This window comes from Fulmarus glacialis, unplaced genomic scaffold (assembly GCF_000690835.1).
Source record: "Fulmarus glacialis isolate BGI_N327 unplaced genomic scaffold, ASM69083v1 scaffold23051, whole genome shotgun sequence".
Taxonomy (NCBI): domain Eukaryota; kingdom Metazoa; phylum Chordata; class Aves; order Procellariiformes; family Procellariidae; genus Fulmarus; species Fulmarus glacialis.
Window position 1 is genome coordinate 49,771 of NW_009192487.1, and position 6,000 is coordinate 55,770.

Genomic DNA, 6,000 nt, shown 5'->3' on the forward strand with positions numbered 1-6,000 from the left:
ACCTTTTAGCTTCTATTTTGTAAAAGCTCATTCTTGAGTACTCATAATACCAGATCCTACAGTTGATTATAATTTTGCTTTGTAAGTGGTTGGGAGAAACTGGTTTAGTAATTCAGTAACTAGACTGTGGGAAGCTGTGCAAATTCCTTCAGCGATTTCATTTTGCAAGGACTAAAATGTTCTTCCAACATTTAGTTACTTTTGTCATTCAATAGCCTCTTTCTTTGTCACTAGCAGGAGCAGGGCTTTGACATGCTGGATTGAATTTTTAAGCAAAAAATCTAACACCAGGCAAATTTCAGGGCAGCTCTCTGGTCCAACATCATTTTATTTTCACCTGTGTTACTGAGGGAGGGACATGATTCAAGCTGGGCTTCCTCCAAATCCAAAAGCGGAGGATGAGGTTGCCCATGGCTATTTAGGTCATTTGCCACCCACAACCAAAGGAGGACTCAGTCAGGACTTCTGGTCTTCTCGGGCGGGTAGTTGGCCTTCTGGCTGCTGTTGAAGTATGAGATGACCCCTCCAGGAAACTCAGTTCGTTTAACCCTCGAGGCTTGTTTCTCGTGTGTGAAGTCACGCCACTTGTCTTCTGCTCAGGCAGTATCGTAGTGTGAGTGCCAGTGGTCTCCTCCCGCAGCGGCAGCCAAGATGGCCCAACCTCTGCCCGTGCAGTCAGGGCTTGGTCAAAGGGTCATGGTTCCTCATCTGGATTTTGGGACAAGGGGAAAAAGTACCCACCCCCAAAAAATCCTGGTATTTCCACAGCACCCAGTCTGGTGAAACAGCTTCGCCTTGAGCGTGTCCCACCTGTCCCCCCCAACAACGAAAGCCAGTCCCAGCCTTGTCTGGTCGGCTTTCTCCTTGGGAAGGAAATGTCGTCTCTCCCCGTGTTCACAGCCACGGCTCATGGCATGGGGGTCCACCATGGCCGGTTCCTGGCAGTGGCATGAGGGAGGCTGCTGTCTCCCTGGGCTGGGGATGAGCTGAAGCAGCAGGGGCAGGGGAGGACCTTGTCGTTAAGCAACTCTCGATACCACATGCTGTGGGGGTGGATTGAGGAGAAGAGAAAGACAAGCTAGATAGAAACGGAGAGAGCAGAACAATTAGGGGAGCCGGTGAAGATCAGAAGAGTACTAAGTCAAGAGGGATGAAAAGAAAGTTGAAAAAGCTGTGTTTTCTTCTCATTGTCCATATCATTAGGGACAATACCAGATGTCCTTTGAGTGCTTTGCTGATGTCCTTCATCACAAGGGCTCAGCAAGAGAAGGCGCAAGGGGGGAGCGGAAAGGGGGGGCGAGGCACCGGAAGGATCTTTGCTTCCATCCCAAAAGCTGCTTGTAATCTGACTCCAGAAATGGGTCTTCAAGCTGCAAGGAAGCTCTGTAGCTTTTTCCGCCCTCCCCTCCTCCCCCCCGCTTAAATAGTTTAGCACCTTTTAAACCTGGCAGGGAGCAGTTCTGGGAGCAGGGCCAAGAGGGCTGGCTCTGCCCTGGACCCTGCCCAATGGTCCCCATCGCCATTAGACATCATCTTCTGCCAGATGGGTGTGAGAGCCATCCCACTGCTGGCCCCAAGGGGTACTGACCGTCGGAGGGCTGCTTTGCCCCCATGTCAGTGGTACAAGGGGACAGGGCAAAGGCAGGGGATGCTGCAGCGCAGTGGGGTGCTGCACGGAGTCTTGGGTCTCTGGTAGGACACAGCCCTGCCGGCGCAGCCTCATTACCGAGGTTAATTACCCTCATGCTGTGCTCTGCTGCTTCCAGTTTCTAGCAGGTGGCATTGCACTGCATAGCGTAGACATCCCTGGGGTGTAAAAGTAGCCAGGAGGCAGTTCGCTTTGCCTTGGAGGTCCTTGGTGCTTGTCGCCTGTTGAGCCGTTCTCGTTCTTCAGCCCCGCAAGTCCAAGCATCAGTGTGCGACTGGCTGTATGTGGGGCTTCCCCAAGGCCAAAGCTCTGCTGGGGCAGAGAGGAATCCAGATGCGATCCTGGCCCGTTTTCACAGCACTGCAAGTCAGCGCCAGCTGGGAAGTGATATGTTCCTGTCTTATTAATTATTTCTCTGGGAATAAAAGGCAATGTTTTTTGTTTGGTCTCGTTAATGAATCAATCATTTCTGAGGTATGATGTGTGGACAGACATGGAGAAGCAGCCGGTGTCCTCAGCTATGTGTGCATGTTGGCATCTGGCTGAGCAGCTCTGTTCTGGTAAGGGAAGCAGCCAAGATCCCTGGTTTCACTACGGGGCCGTTCCTCTCCCAAGAGCAGCACAAGAGACTCTCACCACTCCTCAGAAACATCACAAAAACTGCTGACCCTGAAAAATACGGAGTAATCTGTCACTTGTCCTCTCCTTCTGGAGCTGTTTCCCAAAGGGTTGATGTTAGCTCAGGGCAGTTTCTGGTTCACAGAGCCTCTCCATCAGTCTCCTTGGGTCCACTGCAAAGGCAGAAGCTTTCTCCTCCGTGCTTCTGTATGATAGCTGTAGTATATGGCTTTTGATGGGTTTCCCTCTCCCTTGATCATTGCCCATGAACGGCATGGGGTGGCCGGTGGTACAGGACACTGAACAAACCCCTCTTCCATGGCCCCTAGCCCCGTGCCTGTGGACTGGGAGGAGGTGGCCTATGAATTCATGTTCTTGCCACGTATCGTTTGCGAGGGGGTCCTCACCATTGTTGGCGGCTGGTAAGGCTAGGGGGTTTTGGGTACTTTGAAGTCACTGATCAGCTTGAAGCACTCGCAGTTGGATGACGGCAAAGTACGATTCCTTGTCTGTCTTTATGTGTATTAAGACCCATTTAATAGGAATGTCTACTTAACACTTTGGAGAAAAAGAACTATTTGCTAAGAAAGGGACAGTCTTAGCTGACTTGCCTGCAGAAACACTCAGTGCTGCCCACGTGCATGCTTTTTTTTTTTTTAAATAAAGAAGGTTTTTTGCTGGTTCGTCATCCAAACATACTGACCTTTTGCTTTTGAGTGCGTAGTGGGCAGGGTTAGGCTGACTTTTCTCCTCAGGGTCGCCTGTGCCTTTCACGTACCAATTGTGCCTACTTCTGACAGAGGAGCCCAGGAGCGCCTGTGCATGGGGTCTTGTGTGTGATACCTGTCCCTGCAAGGAAGACACTCAAATTCAAGCTGCCATCTTCTTGACAAGGGGTATTACCTCATTCAGTGGTTTGGTCTTTATGAACTCAGGGCAGACGAGGTGTTATGGGTGAATGGGAGAGGCTTTGCTGCCTGCGCTTCTGCAATCCTTCCTCTGCTGCAACGTTTTCTTAACTTTTTATGTGTTTATCTCATAAGCTGAAGATAAAAAGTTACTGTGCATGGGCAAAGAGAGCCATGAAAACCATAATGGGGGGATGAGAGAGGAGGAAAAGGGTGGCCCCAAGGCCTGTGCTGTCACCATGAAGGAGTGGCAGCCACAGGATTAGCCCTCTCTCTCATAACTCAAGGGAAACTTTCCATAAACTACTGACACCAGCCAGTTTGAGCTCAGCCTCACTGGCCTTTGTATAAGCCTAAGCACCACTACATTAATGGTTTTTTTCTCCCAGAGCTCTGTTGCTTGATGCATTGAAATGTGTATGTGCCTGTGAAACACCTCTGCACTTGAACGCGTCCGTAGTGCCGTTTGCAGGGTCTGCCTGCTCTGCCTGTGTAAGCTGTGCCTCTCGGGGCATTTGGAGAGGGGCACATCAGAATAGACAGGCGTCCACAGCGGGAGGGGAGGTACATGGAGAGTACCCAGGCAATCGGGACGTCCGGAGACAGTGCCAGTTGGGAAAGGCAGTAGAGCAACTTTTCATTTATTCTTCATGTTTATAGAAATTCATGGCACTTTGCGGTGACTGATCTGGAGCTACTACCTTATGCAGGGTGAAACTGTGCATGTTTTACTCCTGGGAATAGCCCCAAGGTAAAGATAAACAAGTGGTTTGCCGAGGTGAGTAACATATGCAGCATTTGTCCCTTAATCACAGACTAGGAGACTGCTAAACTGCCAGTTTTGACTGTTCTTGCTCGATGTGCATCAGTGAGACCTTGAGTCCCGCTCGCTCCCTCTTTCTCTGAGCCAGGGTCCTCGAGCAAACCTCTTGAGGAAAAAGCTGAAAGAAAAGAGCAGAAGGAGGGTGCTGGGCACCCCTCCGGCCAGGAGAGAGGGGTGTGTGAAGGAGAGGAGGGGACCTCCAGGCTGAGAGCACTCTGCATTTCCAACCTTCTGAAAGTCTCCGACCAGGTCCTCTGGCATGGGGCTGAGTTGTTCATAACCCCAGTGTGACCAGGCGGATGGTCTCCTCAAACTCACTTGGTTCAAGTCTTCCAGGCAGTGCTTATCCATCATAAAGAAGCAAGAAAGGGCAAGTCTATAAAAGATAATAGTTGACCTAGGGGCTTTGCTGTCCTGTCTATTCTTCTAATAAGCTGTGCCTGAAAAGCACGGGTAGAGTGTTTGATGTTCAATGAGGAGCTAACGTGGCCTACGGTCATATACCATATAAGCACAATATTCATTCATATACATAAAGATATAGAGATATCCAGCTGCGTATTTTTCATGCTGGCACTTTCCACCAAGGGGATGTAGCACACGTAGGAATATATCAGTACTTCAGCTTTTTTATACCAGTAGTTTCAAATTTCTATTTCAGCTAATGTAAAGAGAGAGAGAGAGTCAAAGAGACTGATCAACAGGCAGGAAAGAAAATCTATAAAATCTTGCTTTGCAGTTCATCTGATAAAGGAAATATATAGTGTGTAAACCTTGTTTCTCATCAGGCTGATTCGCATTCATATAACGAGCTCCGATTCTCATGTCCCTCGCACTGTTATTTCCCCTAACATCACTTACCTCTGACATAAGCCAGTATAAGAAAGGTCAGAACAATGTTTTTCATCTGTAGCAAGAGAGGACGTGTGTACCCTACCTATGCTAACAAGTCTGAACGACTGGAGAACATATTTATAAATATATTTATGAAGATAAAACTATCTCCAAACTCATTGCACTACTGTCAAACCTAATAAGCTAAGACAATTGAAATCTGCCGGCATGGGAAAGCAGGGAGACATAACACTGTCGCAGTGACCTGCACATGGATGGTGCTGCACTCACCAGGACTGAGTTGCTGACCCTTGGCTTTGTGATTGACCCCCTCGACTGAGAACTGGTGCCCTCAGCTCCTTCTCAGTCTGCAGTCAAAAGAGGCTTCTCGCGGGCTACCATGGGACGTCCGAGTCTCTAAGCAGGGAGTAACTGTGCAACTGAATGCTTAAAAGCCAAACAGCTTGAATCCTTTCATTGCTCATTGCCCAGCTCTCATTATCCAGCATCTAATATGGTTGGATGGATGAGTTCCCTCCCAACATCTTGGTCATGGGAAAAGATGCTATGTAGGCTTTGGATTAAAAGTCAGCTAAAGCTGGAAGGTCATGGGGAATAGGAGGGCTTCAGGGTGGGCCCCTATGAATGTTTCCACTAGCAGGAGTATGCTATCTATCTCATGTGTACCACCTTCAGTCCTGCTGAGGTTCACCTGAAAGGCAAGGTAGGCCCAGCCCAGACCTGGCTGCAGATGTTTGGAACTGGCCCGGGATCTGCTCTGGTGTTTCTTTGGGGTTAAGACCAATGGTTTGGCTCAGTGCCATGATCTTCAGCCTCAAGAGTTTGGGCTCAGACCTGGATCAGCCTTTCCAGCAGTTCAGGAACTCGCAAGCTTTGATGTCCCATATCAGACCACCTGCACTTACCCTATCTTTGGCCTGAGCTTTCAAGAAGAAAGAGGTTCAGACAGGGATTGTGGTGTTTGGTTTTGCATTGCACTGCCAGACAAGAATATCCTGTCGTTATATGGAATCACCGAAAACTTAAATAGTATCCCTAAAATCTTCCTCCCCTCTCAAAGCTTTTTGCTGCTCCTAACATGTTAATGAGTAGCTACAGACTCCCGCAGCAGAACTTGCAGGACTGAGTGGTCTTGGCAGAATAGCTGC